Here is a 15,952-nt window from a genome sequence, read left to right as displayed (position 1 = left end):
TCTCAACTAGTATGGGGACCATAGGCCTATATAACCGAGCTTCCAATAAGTCGAACCGAATTTGCCAAGTAAATTCCCTAACTTATTAATTCCTTATTGAATCCACACTTAGAACTTGGAATTGCACTCTCAGTCATATAGAACGCTCTATATGTTCCACGATATATATATATGCTATTAATTATCCATTGTTATAATCCTAATTTGATCAATGACCCTCTAATAGATGATCTACATTGAATAGGAACTAAATTACCGTTACACCTTCAATGTATTTTATCCTTAAAACACTTAGCTCCATATAAATGATATTTCAGCAAAGTGAAATAAGATCTCAACCATTTATCTCTGTTTAGCCAAGCCTGAAGGATATCATCGTTTCACTTCTAAATTCCTATAGAAGTTATAGACTCAATATTTATGTTAGCGCTCCCACTCAATTATACTATCATGTTCCCAAAATGTACGTATCACCCTGACTGTTCAAAAGTAGGCTTAACTAACAAATCAAAGAACATGTATAATACTCTTGAGATCGAACCTAACCAGATTAGGATTAAGATCATTTGATCTAGGATCAACAAGTGATATTGAATTGAATAGATATTACGGTAAATTTTAAAAAATCTAATCAAAGTTCAATATCGGTCCCTTCCGATGTATACTCCATACATCTAATACTGGTAAACTTTGCCAATGCTTTGGAAAGGACATAACTCTTATCCAAGGTGTAAGAATACCTATCGTTGATTATATCATGCCAAGCTAAATCCAGTGAACTGACAAATCAGGGAATAAACTTTCGAACATATAATTAAGATTATATTCCACTGTGCTGACAACACTATAATAGAATTCCTACATTATATGTATATAATCATGAAATAAATCATGTGAACCATGCAACATAAAATGTTATTTCTGATCTTTACTAATAAGTAAATCTGATTACATTGAAATGGGTTTTATTTAGGGAACAAAATCCAACAGATCATGTATTTTGCTCAAATATGCTATCATCTTTTCTCCCTTAGCTTCGTATTCTCCGGATACATGATTTACCACTAGCTGTGAATCACTGCAGATTTTAATGTGTTCGGCTTTCATCTGCCGGGCTAGTTTTATTCTAGCAATAAGGGCTTCATACTCGGGCTCGTTATTAGATGCTTTAAATCCAAACTTGACTACAGCGTGCAGGTGTTGCCCCCCAGGCGTGACAAGGGCAAATCCTGCACCAGATAGCTGATCTGTAGCCGACCCATCTACATGTAGTTTCCATGTCGGCTTATCTTTATTATTACTTGGCTGAGGTGTTTGTACCGGCTCGGGATTGCTTACTGGCATGCTTTCTTTCTTGCCTGTGCATTCTACCACAAAGTCTGCTAAGGCTTGGCCTTTAATTGTTGTTCGGTGTTGGAAAGTAATTTCGTATTGGCCCAACTCCATCGCCTACTTGAGTACTTGTCCAGAGGAATCTAGATTTTGCAGTATTTGGCGTAATGGTTGGTCAGTGTACACCCGAAAAGGATGAGCTTGAAAATAAGGCCTTAAATTTCTGGTTGCTAGAATAAGGCAGTAAGCGAGTTTCTCTATCAAGGGTATCCGCCTTCGGCCTCAATGAGTCTTTTACTGATGTAATAGACTGGGTGTTGTATGTTGTTCTCTTCTCTGATTAGCATGGAACTTACGACATGTTTCGTGACAGCTAGGTATATTCCAAGTTCTTCTCCGTCTAGAGGTTTCGAGAGTACGGGAGGTTTTGCAAGTTGTGCCTTTCTCTCTTGGAAAGCTTTTTCACATTCCTATGTCCACTTGTTTCCCTGTAGGATATTGAAGAATGGGACACACTTATCTATTGATTTTGAAAAAAAACCTGCTGAGTGCAGCGATCCGACATGTCAAACTTTGCACTTCCTTGGCAGGAGGGCTTGAATCTTCTCTGGATTGGCTTCAATTCCTCCGGCATTGACGATGAAGCCTAGAACCTTTCCCGAGCTGACTCCAAAGGAACACTTTGAGGGATTTAGTTTCAAATTGTATTTTCTGAGGACTTTGAAGCATTCATCTATGTTGTCTATGTGCCCCCAGCCTTCCTGGATTTGACGAGCATGTCATCCATGTACACTTCCATATTTTGTCTGATAAAGTCTTTAAACATTTTGTTTACCAATCATTGGTATGTCGCTCCAGCATTTTCTAGACCAAACGACATTACTTTGTAGCAATATAGACCCATATCTGTTCGGAAACTTGTATATTCTTGGTCTGGTGGGTGCATTTTGATTTGATTGTAGCCTAAATAAGCGTCCATGAAGCTTAATATTTTATGCCCCGCTGTTGTATTTACAAGCTGGTCGATCCTTGGAAGTGGAAAACAGTCTTTGGGGCATGGTTTTTTTAGGTTTGTGAAATCAATACAGACTCGCCATTTCTTGTTCAGCTTGGGCACTAATACGAGATTTGCGACCCAAGCTGGGTAGAAAGCTTCAATTATAAAATTGTTGTTGCGCAACTTCTCTACTTCTTCCTTCAGGGCTAATGCTCGTTCTTTGTCCAGTAGCTTTCACTTTTGTTGGACTGGCCGAAAGTTGGGATCAATATTCAGAACGTGCGAAATGATAGAAGGATCAATTCCAACCATATCTGCATGTGACCAGGCAAAAACGTCTAGGTTTACTGTCCGAAATTTTATCGATTCTGATTTTACTTCGAGCAACAAACCCTTTCCCATCTTTAGCTTTCTGGTCGGGATATCTAGATCGATCTCGATCTCTTCTAACTCTTCCACAGGTCCAACATTGCTGCTTGGGTCCCCAAGTCAAGGATCCACATCTTCATACCGACCATGGGAAGTTCCCTACTTGGGAATGTTTTTTCCCTGGTCTGTGCTCTGGCTGGAGGATACTTCCTTCTTAACCTTGGCCACTGCAAGGTTATGACATTCCCAAGCGGACTGCTGGTTTCCTCTCAGACACCCTACCCCATTCTTTGTTGGAAACATCAAGCATGAGTGGAATATTAATGTGACAGCCTTTAAGTCATACAATGTCAGCCGGCCTAGCATTACGTTAAAAGCTGAAGGAACATCCAATATTAGGAATTTTGCCATGATAGTCATGCTCGTCGGAGCTTGTCCAACAGTGAGGGGTAGACGAATTTGTCCTAGAGGTGTGACTCCTTGACCGGAGAAACCATAGACAGGTAGGAGACATGGAGTTAGATTCCTGAGCTGGAGTCCCATCATTTCATAAGTAGTTTTAAACAAGATATTGGAAGAGGCTCCATTATCAATCATGGTTCTAGCCACCATTTAATTGGCTATCTAGACTTCCACGACTAGCGGGTCATTGTGCGGAAATCTAATTTTGACAGCGTCTTCATCGTTAAAAGTTATGGTAGGCCCTTGTTAGGTTATAATTAGCCTATGTTTCGGGTCTTTAAAGTTAGCATTATCTCGTCTATTGGTGTCTTTTGGAGCAGTTTTACGCTTGATTTTCATTATTTCAGGTTCCCGGAGTGTTAAAGTTCAAATTCAGTCAAATGGCGAAGAACTGGGATAAACTGGAAAAAAATTGGAAAATTCGGCTCCAGAAGCTACAGTAGTCGCGACTTCATGAGAGCTGGGTCGCAAGTGGAGAGGAAGCTATCTTGAAGACCCGGAGCGATATCACCTTCTAGTTTCTTTCTTTTACCCTTAAATTCTTCTTTATGTTTGTTTTTATTTCTGAATTAATCATGGATGTTTTTAGAGTTATTATGAACTAAATTTCCCAATAAGGGAGGATGATGATTGTTGTTTAAGTTTATGCCTAGTTAATAAATAATTGCCATTCCTTCATCTTATGTGTGAATACTATTTTTATTTGTGTTTAATTCCATGTGCAAGCTTGATCACCTTTAACATGTTTAATGATCTCAATTCGAAATATGAAAAGTGAGAATTGAGAATGCTAAAATTTGGATAGTCTAGGTTTTGATGTAAAACGAAAGTATTTACGTAGCCTCAGTGACTAATAGATTATTGCTTAATGCTGATTTTGTGTTGATTTAATTAAGAAGTTAATTAGAGAATACAATATTTAGAACCTAAAAGATCTGAAAAGAGTTAGGTTAATTTATAATCTGTCATTCACATTGAGATAACGATAGCAAATAGGTATTAACATTAGTAGCTTAACAACAGAATTCACCTCCCTAATCTCTCATCTTGATTAATCTTCGTTTATTTTCTCTTTAATTTCTGAGTTATTTACTTTCAAATTGCAAACTTATTATTTTACCAAATAGAATCATAAGTATAGTTCAGTAGTACTTAATCCAATTCCCTGTGGTCTGACCTCACTTGCGTGAGATACTACTTGATTGCGTACACTTGCGTAATAAACATAAAATTCGTAACAAGGTTTTGGCGCCGTTGCCGGGGAATTGTTTAAAGATTAATATTACACAAATTATACTAACTTCTACTTTGGTATATTTTCTCTTGCTAATTTTTCTAACCTTTTTCTTGCAATATTTTCGTGATCCATTTCAGGAATCCTAAGTGTATGCGCCGTCAAGGACAAGCTGTCATATTACCAGTTGATCCTGAAATCGAGAAAACTTGTAGGAGGAACCAAAAGAACAAGAGGCAAGAAGGAGTTTCAGCAACTGCTTAAACTTCAGAAATCATGGCTGCTAATGTGAATGCTAATGCTGCGAACAATGGCGGTAATAACGGTAATAATGGTGGCGCCGTGGAAGATCAAGCTAATGGTCGCAACTTGAGAGATTACATTCTCCCTACTCTGACGGGAGTGCAGTCATGTATCAGGCCACCGGCAGTGGATGCAAATAACTTTGAGATCAAACCTGCCATACTTCAAATGGTGCAGTCTTCAGTTCAGTTTGGTGGCCTCCCTTCTGAAGGTCCTAACCTGCATCTCTCTAACTTCATGGAACTTTGTGAAACTTTTAAAGTTAATGGAGTTAGTGATGATGCCATTCGACTGAGACTGTTCCCATTCTCTCTCAGAGAACGAGCCAAGAGTTGGCTAAACTCCTTGCCACCCAACTCTATTGCCACATGGAATGATCTGGCAACGAAATTCTTGTCAAAGTTCTTTCCTCCAGCCAAGTCTGCAAAGCTGAGAGGAGAAATCAATAACTTCTGCCAACAAGATAATGAATCTCTCCATGAGGCTTGGGAGAGGTTTAAAGATCTGATCAGAAAGTGCCCTCATCATGGTATAGAGAAGTGGATGCTGGTCCACAACTTCTACAATGGGTTGGTAGGAAACACTAGAACTCTAATAGATGCAGCAGTTGGTGGAGCCTTTATGAGAAAAAGTGCTAATGAAGCTTATGATCTATTGGAGGAGATGGCTCTAAACAATCAGCAGTGGCCAACTGAAAGGAGTCAATCAAAGAGGGTAGCTGGTGTGTTAGAGGTTGATGCCATCACAAAGTTGACAGCTCAGGTTGAGGCATTGATAAAAATAATTGTAGGGCAAGCTAAACAAGCCCAAGTTGTGTGTGAGTTATGTGGAGGAAGTCATCACTTTTCAGAGTGTCAAGCGGATGTGGATGATTTGCCAATGGATGAAGCTAAAGCCATTGGAAACTATTCACAGAACAACAACAATTATGGGTTTAACCAGGGTAATAACCGAAGAAATAGTGGGTTCTATCAGCAACGAAATCAGAACCAGAATCAGAATCAACAGTTGAATCAGCAACAAACCTCTGGTGGAAATTCTAGTGTGCAAACAGATTTATTGCTTCAATTCATGACTGAAACTAGATCTTCAATCAAAGACCTACAGACACAGATTGGCCAACTAGCAACTCAAGTAGCAACTCGTCCTCAAGGGAATCTGCCTAGCACAACTGAAGTAAACCCCAAAGAAAACTGCAAAGCAATTACCCTGAGAAGCGGTAAAAATTATGATGGTCCTGAAATGCCACAACTAGCGAATGGAGAAAAGGAGAATGAAGCTCAACCAATGTCAACCCCAACACCCACTTCAATGAAGGCTATTGACAGCCCAACACAACCCCAGCAATCTCCACCAATTAATAGTGATCACCATGTGAAAATACCCTACCCTCAAAGGCTTAGAAAGTCAAGCCTAGACAAGCAGTTCACCAAATTCCTAGAAGTCTTCAAAAGACTTCACATTAACATTCCCTTTGCTGAAGCTTTAGAGAGATGCCAAGTTATGTGAAGTTTATGAAGGAAATTCTGTCAAAGAAGAGAAAGATGGAGGATTATGAAATAGTGGCTCTAACTGAAGAGTGCAGCGCCATTCTATAGAAGAAACTCCCTCCTAAACTCAGAGATCCAGGGAGTTTCACTATTCCTTGTACCTTTGGGAGAATTGAAGGAATAAATGCACTTTGTGACTTGGGAGCCAGCATTAACTTGATGCCTCTATTAGTGTTTAAAAGATTGCAGCTGGGTGAAGCAAAGCCAACAACAGTAACTCTCCAATTGGCGGACCGATCACTAGCCCATCCTAGAGGGGTCATTGAGGATGTGTTAGTTAAAGTTGACAAGTTCATCTTTCTAGTTGACTTCATCGTTTTTGATATGGAAGAAGATAGCAATGTCCCAATCATTCTTGGGAGTCCATTCCTGGCAACTGGCCAAGCCTTGATCGATGTTCAAAATGGTGAATTAAAGCTGAGAGTCCAAGGAGAAGAAGTGGTCTTTAACATGCTAAAGGCTATGACGTACCCAAAGGCAAGTGATAAATGTTTCTTCATTGACTTGATTGATGAAATTGTGGGTGAGAAAAAGCTGCTAGATGATCCTCTTGAACTAAGTTTAACTAAAGATGAATTGACGGAGCAAGAGGGACAAGAGGTCATGGGTTATGTGAAGTGGCTTGATTGCTATGGGCCCTTGAATAGAAGATATTTTGAGGAATTGGGAGCAGTTCCAAAAGAGCTAAAGCCATCTACTGAAAAGCCTCCAGAACTTGAATTGAAGGTGCTTCCTAGTCACTTGAGGTATGAATTTTTGGGTCAAGATAAAAAGCTGCCAGTTATTGTTTCAACTTCTCTCTCTGATGTGGAAACTGATAGACTTTTGAGGGTACTCCGAGCTCATAATAAGGCCATCGCTTGGACACTAGGTGATGTCAAAGGAATCAGTCCTTCAACAGCGATGCATCGAATTCTCATGGAAGACAATGCCAAACCGACAATTGACGCTCAACGAAGACTCAATCCACCCATGAAAGAAGTTGTTAGAAAAGAAGTAGTTAAGTGGTTGGATGCTGGAGTTGCTTATCCTATTTCAGATAGTAAGTGGGTTAGCCCGGTGCAAGTGGTTCCAAAGAAAGGTGGAATGACTGTGATCAAGAATGAAAAGAATGAGTTGATTCCTACAAGAACAGTCACTGGTTGGAGGATCTACATCGATTACAAGAAACTCAATAAAGCAACACAAAAAGATCACTTCCCTTTGCCCTTCATTGATCAAATGCTAGACAGATTGGCGGGGCAAGAATACTACTACTTTCTTGATGGATATTCTGGATACCACCAGATAGCTGTAGCACCTGAAGATCAGGAGATGACTACTTTCACATGTCCCTACGGTACCTTTGCTTTCAGAAGAATGCTATTCGGCTTGTGCAACGCCCCTGCTACATTTCAAAGGTGTATGATGGCTATCTTTTCAGACTTGATTGAATCTTGTATTGAAATCTTTATGGATGATTTCTCGATTTTTGGTTCTTCCTTCGATCATTGTTTGGAAAATTTGGAAAAAGTGCTAACTAGGTGTGAAAAGTCTAACTTGGTACTAAACTGGGAGAAGTGCCACTTTATGGTAACAGAAGGAATTGTTCTTGGGCACAAAATTTCAAAGGCAGGAATTGAGGTGGATAAGGCTAAAGTTTCAACAATAGAGAATTTGCCACCTCCAATTTCTGTAAAAGGAGTGAGGAGTTTCCTAGGACATGCTGGCTTCTACCGCAGATTTATCAAGGACTTCTCCAAAATCTCAAAACCTTTGTCTAGCTTACTTGTGAATGGTGTTCCATTTGAGTTTGGAGAAGAGTGTTTGAAAGCTTTCAAGGCTCTAAAGGAGAGATTGATTTCAGCACCGATAGTAATCTCACCAAATTGGGAGTTGCCGTTTGAGTTGATGTGCGACACAAGTGACTATGCCATTGGAGCGGTCTTGGGTCAAAGAGTTGACAGAGTATTCCACACAATCTACTATGCCAGTAGAACTCTGAATCATGCTCAATTAAATTACGCCACTACAGAGAAAGAAATGCTGGCAATAGTGTTTGCTTGTGACAAATTCCGACCCTACCTCATTGGAAATAAGGTAATTGTCTACACAGATCATTCAGTAATCAAATACCTTATGACCAAGAAGGATGCAAAACCGAGACTGATTCGGTGGGTACTTCTACTTTAAGAGTTTGACTTAGAGATAAAAGATAAGAAGGGCATTGAAAACCTGGTAGCAGACCACTTGTCAAGATTAGAGCTGGAAGAGAGTCAGAATACAAAGGAGGTACAGATAAATGAGCAATTTCCTGATGAACAACTCTTTAGTGTGAGGGAAAACCTGATGGTACCGTGGTACGCTGACTATGTTAATTTCTTGGCTGCAAAAATAACCCCTCCCGAGCTTTCGCGTCAACAATTGAAGAAGTTCTTTTCTGAGGTGAAACATTATTATTGGGAAGAGCCAATCCTTTACAAGCACTGCGCTGATCAGATAATTAGGAGATGTGTGCCTGAAGAGGAGATGTATTCTATCCTAAATTATTGTCATGCTTTACCATGTGGAGGACATTTTAGTGGAAACAGAACAGCTGCGAAGGTGTTGCAAAGTGGATTCTTTTGGCCAACGCTATTCAAGGATGCTACTACCTTTGTAAAGGCATGTGATCGTTGTCAACGAACAGGTAATATCTCATGAAGAAACGAGATGCCTTTAACATGAATTTTAGAAGTTGAATTGTTTGATGTGTGGGGAATAGACTTCATGGGTCCTTTTCCTTCATCCTTTAGCAATCAGTACATTCTTTTGGCTGTTGATTATGTGTCTAAATGGGTCGAAGCTGCAGCTACACCTCAAAATGATGGTAAGACAGTTCTCCGCTTTCTACAAAAGAACATCTTTACTCGGTTTGGTACTCCTCGAGCAATAGTAAGCGATGAAGGGAGTCACTTCTGTAACAAGCAGTTTGGAGCACTTCTTTCAAAATATGGCGTCCGACATCGAACTTGTTTACCATACCATCCCCAAAGTAATGGCCAAGCTGAAATTTCTAATCGGGAGATCAAAATGATTCTAGAGAAAACAGTGCAAAGATCAAGGAAAGATTGGTCAAAAAAAAAATTAGATGATGCATTGTGGGCATATAGAACTGCTTTCAAAACACCAATTGGCATGTCCCCATATCGGTTGGTGTTTGGAAAGGCTTGTCATCTACCGGTGGAATTAGAGCATAAAGCTTTTTGGGCCATGAAGACTCTTAACATGGAACTAAAAGCTGCAGGGGAGAAAAGATTGTTACAGCTGAATGAGTTAGAGGAGTTTCGAAATGAAGCCTATGAAAACGCAAAAATATACAAGGAGAGAACTACGAAGTGGCACAATCAAGGTCTAGTACAGAAGGAGTTTCAACCAGTGCACCAAGTCTTACTCTTTAATTCAAGGTTGAAACTGTTTCCTGGGAAGCTAAAGTCAAGGTGGTCAGGACCATTCACAGTGGTCAAGGTGTTTCCTTATGGAGCGGTGGAATTAAAAGGTGTTGGTCCAGCAACTTTCAAAGTTAATGGACAGCGTTTAAAGCTTTACTTGGGAGGTCAATTTGACCAAGCCAAGTCCGCCATGATTCTGGCGCCACTTTGAAGCACAAGGCTCAGCGTCCGGCTATATGACGATAAAGACAGCGCTCTTGGGAGGCAACTCAAGTGTTTTCTTTAATCTTTCAGACTTTTTGATTATGTTTTTAGTATGCTTTAGTATTTTTAGTATTTTTAACTTTTAGATTAGTACCAGACATAATTTCTTTTTAGTTAAATCGTTAAAAGAGTGAAAAAAAAAGTTTTTTTTTTCGACTAGGAGCCCAGAAGTCGCGACCTGGCAGTTCCTGGGTCGCGACCCTTTTTTGTAGTCGCGACCCTGGTCGCGACTTGGGTTGTACAGAGACTCGTAAGAAATTCTAAGTTTCAGAAGTCGCGACTTGGGACATTGCATGTCGCGACCTATTTTCCAGGTCGCGACCCCAGTCGCGACTTCCCAATTTTCCAGAGAGCTCATAATATTATCGTAAGCTAGTCGCGACTAGCTTTCTGCCAAGTCGCGACTTGCTCGCGTATTTTCTATAAATTCAAATTTTTCCCCCACATTCAACCCTACACAAAAAATTTCAAAATTCAAATCCTCTTAGCCGAACCCTACCCTTTTCCATCTCAAAATTTCAATTTTTCATCTCCAATCTTCAATCTTTTCATCTTTTCTTAAATTTCTTAAACCCAATCCATTCAAAAACCCAATTTCACTTAACAAACTACACATATCATCAAAACCCATACCAAAAATCACCCATAATATCCCAAATCCGAAAATCACCATTGTCTTCAACTTCAACCTCAAGCTTTCAAGAACATTCAACAATGGAGGTGGAGTAAAGTTTTTTCAGGTTCGTAAGTATCACTTTCTTCAATCATTAAGGAATTTGATTAACTTTTTCTCGATTTTGGGTGATATAATTGTGTGTTGTCCAAAATATTGTTGATATTGGGTTTGTCATTATTGTATTGTGGTATTGAGTGTTTGGGAATATTGTTTGAGAGAATTTTTTCTTTTTGGGATAGAGAAAAATTAAGGGGAGGTGCTGTCCAATTTTTTTTTTTTAAAAAAGAAAAAGTTTCAAAAAAAAAAGAAAAAAAAATGGAACCCAAGAGGACTAGGAATGTAGAGGAGGGTTCGTCTTCAAACCCACCACCAACGGGTTTTGATAGGACCCGCTTTGGGAACATTGAGGCCCAAAATCGCTTCATGAGGCTAAAGAATAGGGCTTATATTGATGATCGGGGTATTGAATTCCCCGAGAATCCCTTGAGGCGTCAACCTCGATTTGAAACAATCAGAGCTCAAATAGAAAGAATGAAGTGGGGGAGCTTTGTAGATGCTCGGGGTCGGGCTAATGTTACTATGGCTTGTGAATTTCTTGCGAATTGGCCCGACCGCCGGAATGGGGAAGTGAAAGTGCGTGGGAAGAAAGTTCCTGCTACTGCTGATGCATTTAATGTGATGTTCTCTGTCCAAGATTACACTAGGGAAGAACAGCACCTACGAATTATTGAGGAGGAAGAGCAGTTTGATATGGTGGATGCGGCGGAGACAGTGGGATTTCCTGGGTTGAGGTTCCATGATAATGATGGCACCGAGGGGTCGCCAAATATCCTATACCGGTGTGAGCTGAACCCGGTGGCAAAAACATTGTTGTACTTTGTGAGTGCTCGGTTAGTGCCAAATAAGCATTTTTTCGATGTCCAAATGGATCGCCTAAAATATGTGTACGCCATAATGAAGGGGTACAACATTAACATTGGACAAGTCATAAGGCAAAGCATTGAGCAGATCGTGCAAGGAGCCACGGGAGGTGGTTTGGGTTTGGCAGGAGTTATCACCGAACTCTGCGGGGCATATGAAGTTCCCCAATTAGAGTATGACAACACGGTGTTGCCACTTCGCAAGATGGACATCGCCTTTGTCAACAGGCTGAAAGAGCCACATCCCTATGGCCAACCACCACCTGATGCACCGCAAGGGCGTAGGCGGCAATGCGAGCCTAGTGTTGAAGAAGAAGAGGAGCAGCCCCTACAATTGCCTGGGCCTATCGATCCTACAACACAATACACTCATGCACAGCTGAGTTATATAATTCAACAGAACAAGCACATGCAACAATACATGGTGCAGAGGAGTATTTATAATGAAGGACAAGTTCAGCAACTCAACTCTCTTATCAACAGAATGAACATTGGGATTGATGACCCCAACTATTTGGCGCAACCTCCTCGGTTCTATCCCTATGACCAGCCGCCACCACCCAACCCTTTCTGAAAGGGTCTCAGGTAAGTCTCTTTTCTCTGCATATTCCTGTATACATTGGGGACAATGTCATATTTAGTTTTGGGGGAGAGACTTAAAAAAAAAAATTTAAATTCTGCACTTTAATTTCTGCATTTTAATTTTCTGTTTTAGTTTTTTTTGTTTTAGTCAAGGAATGGCAATAATCTTGATGATAGTTGTATACTGCTGATTAGTGTGATGTGATCTGAAATTGTAAAATAACTGTGTGCTTGATTTTGTTAACTCTTTGGATTAGTTCGGATGTTTTGAAACCTGTGTTTTTTCTGCAAATAATCAATCTGTGAAAATTGTTATAACTGTTTTACTATGGTTTGTGGTAAGATTGACAGGATAGCTTAGAACTTGCATGTTTATTCTTTTGAGGCGAAATCCTTGATAGTGTTCAATTGGAATATGACTTAGGCATTTGTTGGATAGTTTGAGCCTTTCAAGCCTACCATAATAATGTGTATCCCTATTGAACCTTTTGAGCCTAAACCTGTTTTGTTTTTCACCCGTTGATTTAAAAATTTTGCAACCACACTATTAATTTTTTCTTCACCATGTTATCCATGATATCATAAGCTACATAATTAGTTTGGGGGGAGAGGAAACATTTAGTGAGAGAAATTAGTGAGAGGGAGAAAAACTTGTAAGATTGAGAAGAGGAAAAATTGTAATTCAATGTCACTGAAAAAAAAATACAATGGAAAAAAAAAAGAAGAACAATAAAAAGAAAAAAGTATGTTTGAAAAAAAAGAGACTCAGTGATGTTTGGAAAATAATAGAGATATCTTCTATCAATCTTGGTAAATTTAGGGAACATTATGGGATTCTAAAAAAAGAAAGTAAAAAGCTTGTGTGTTCTATTTGTGTGCTTATGATATGTTGAGGCAAAAAGTATCTTTTGCCTATCCCTGAATATCTGAGCCATTATACTTAAGCCTTTAAAAGACCTAATGATTCCAAAGAATACTGTCAACATTAGTGGAGAAAGGTAAGCATGCAAGCTTATGAGTTATCGGATTATGGAATTAATGGAAAGAGTAAAACTTTTATAATAATGTTTCACATTTGAGTAAATTGTTGCAGTTGTACATAGTGTTATTAATGGAGCATCCGAGTTAATTGTTAGAGTTAGTAGGATCAAAATTCTAGTTTATGCAAGGAAGAAAACAGAGCATGAGTCGGCAGCATAGTAATTATCTGATAGCGTAGTTAGTTTTTTTTATCTTAGTCGGGGGCGAGTAAGAATCTAGTTGGGGGGATTTTGTTAGGTTATAATTAGCCTATGTTTCGGGTCTTTAAAGTTAGCATTATCTCGTCTATTGGTGTCTTTTGGAGCAGTTTTACGCTTGATTTTCATTATTTCAGGTTCCCGGAGTGTTAAAGTTCAAATTCGGTCAAATGGCGAAAAACTGGGATAAACTGGAAAAAAATTGGAAAATTCGGCTCCAGAAGCTACAGTAGTCGCGACTTCATGAGAGCTGGGTCGTGACCCTTTTTCCAGGTCGTGACTCTGGTCGCGACTTCGAGATTTGGCAGAACCTCTGATTTTCGAGGTTTGCCTGTAGTCGCGACCAGCTTAAGGGCTAGTCGCGACTTGGTACGAACGTCGTGGTTTTGACCTAATTTTGATTTTTCTCTCAATTGGAGGCACACTACTCATCCCTATATAAGGAATACGACACTGAAGGTCAGAATTAAGCAGAAATAGACCTAATAGTGGAGGAAAGTTGAGAGGAAGCTATCTTGAAGACCTGGAGCGATATCACCTTCTAGTTTCTTTCTTTTACCCTTAAATTCTTCTTTATGTTTGTTTTTATTTCTGAATTAATCATGGATATTTTTAGAGTTATTATGAACTAAATTTCCCAATAAGGGAGGATGATGATTGTTGTTTAAGTTTATGCCTAGTTAATAAATAATTGCCATTCCTTCATCTTATGTGTGAATACTATCTTTATTTGTGTTTAATTCCATGTGCAAGCTTGATCACCTTTTACATGTTTAATGATCTCAATTCGAAATCTGAAAAGTGAGAATTGAGAATGCTAAAATTTGGATAGTCTAGGTTTTGATGTAAAACGAAAGTATTTACATAGCCTCAGTGACTAATAGATTATTGCTTAATGCTGATTTTGTGTTGATTTAATTAAGAAGTTAATTAGAGAATACAATATTTAGAACCTAAAAGATCTGAAAAGAGTTAGGTTAATTGATAATCTGTCATTCACATTGAGATAAGGATAGCAATTAGGTATTAACATTGGTAGCTTAAAAACAGGATTCACCTCCCTAATCTCTCATCTTGATTAATCTTCGTTTATTTTCTCTTTAATTTCTGCGTTATTTACTTTCAAATTGCAAACTTATTATTTTACCAAATAGAATCATAAGTATAGTTCAGTAGTACTTAATGCAATTCCTTGTGGTTCGACCTCACTTGCGTGAGATACTACTTGATTGCGTACACTTGCGTAATAAACATAAAATTTGTAATAGCCCTCCTGCTCGTGGAACTTTGGGCTTCCTTTCTTCCACAGCCAGGATAACTTCTTTTTGTTCGTGCTGCCCTGTTCGAGCATACCTCTCCTGAGCTTTGCCCGAATCTCCAGCAATATGTAGGCCTCCAATGATGACTTGCAGATGTCCATCTACCGGTGGAGGTAATAAATCTTGGTTATTGTCGTTTCTCTGACCCTGATCGGTCTTGACATACTTCTACAAGTTTGTGTTGTTTTTTCTTATCACGAATTCAATTTCTCGCTTCAGGTTGTTGCATTCATTAGTGTCATGGCCATAGTCTCTGTGGAATCGACAAAACTTCGTCATGTCCCTCTTGCTGACATATTTCTTCATGGGCTAGGGCTTCTAATATGGGGCCAGGGACTTAGTTGCCACGTAAACACTTTCAACGTCTTTAGTCAAGATAGTGAATGCAGTGTACTTTGCTTGATTCTCTTAGGGAGTTTGTTCGGATTTTCCGGTGAACCTTCCCTTCTTCCCATTCTCGTGCCTGTGGTTGTTGTTGGAACGTTTACCACTTGAGTTTGAATTATTTGGGTAATGGGAAGGTTGGGAGGATGTTCGAGTAGAAGGAGATTTTGACTTGCCAAGCTTTTGCTCAAATTCCGCTCGTTGAATGGCTTCTTCGAGCTTGATGAAGCCTTCGACACGGTCAAGAAAGTCACTCATTGAGTCTACCGGCCTGTTCTTCCTTATATCCTTCCAAAGTTCACCGAGGACTTCAATGCCCCCCAGTATCGCGGATAACTTTCCATCTTCAGTTACCTGAGAAACTTTTGTTGCCTCCATCATGAATATTCTGATATATGCTCGGAGAGGTTCTCCTGGTCTTTGCTTGACTTCAACGAGGTCTCCCAGATGCAACGGAAGTTGGCGGGAGGAGGAGAACTGTGCATGGAATTCTGAAGAGAAGGCTTTCCATGAACTAAACTTTCCAGGGGTCAACTTGAAATACCATTGTTGGGCAGTTTCTGATAAGGTAGGAGGAAAGATTTTGCAACACACATCTCCTCGTACCCCTTCCAAATCCATTTGCATTTCGAAATACTTGAGGTGGGAAAGTGGATCTTCTCTTCCTGTGTACATTTTCCATGTTGGCATTTTAAACTTGTTGGGCAACGTCAGAAGATTGATTTCGGGAGAGAAAGGAGTTCCGCATGCTTGGTCCAGATCCAGATCATTATTTCTCTGTCCAGCCATGCATTGGAACATATTGTTCAGTTCGTCTAGCTGTGCCTGTACGGCTGGGCTAACCTGCTCGGCATCCTGGTCGATTTGAACCACACAAGTATCCTTCTGAGCGGGAATTTAAGCACGGGCTCT

At 39.6% G+C, this 15,952-nt stretch overlaps 1 non-coding gene across 1 annotated transcript; it reads right to left on the bottom strand.

Moving 5' to 3' along the window:
* Positions 1 to 5,123: 5,123 nt before the first annotated feature.
* Positions 5,124 to 5,230, bottom strand: LOC115718314 (small nucleolar RNA R71). Its single transcript, XR_004011893.1, has one exon. It is a non-coding gene; the product is annotated as a small nucleolar RNA R71 (small nucleolar RNA).
* Positions 5,231 to 15,952: the final 10,722 nt, after the last annotated feature.

This window comes from Cannabis sativa, unplaced genomic scaffold (assembly GCF_029168945.1).
Source record: "Cannabis sativa cultivar Pink pepper isolate KNU-18-1 unplaced genomic scaffold, ASM2916894v1 Contig7, whole genome shotgun sequence".
In the NCBI taxonomy this organism is placed as follows: domain Eukaryota; kingdom Viridiplantae; phylum Streptophyta; class Magnoliopsida; order Rosales; family Cannabaceae; genus Cannabis; species Cannabis sativa.
This window is presented reverse-complemented; position numbering and strand designations above follow the sequence as displayed.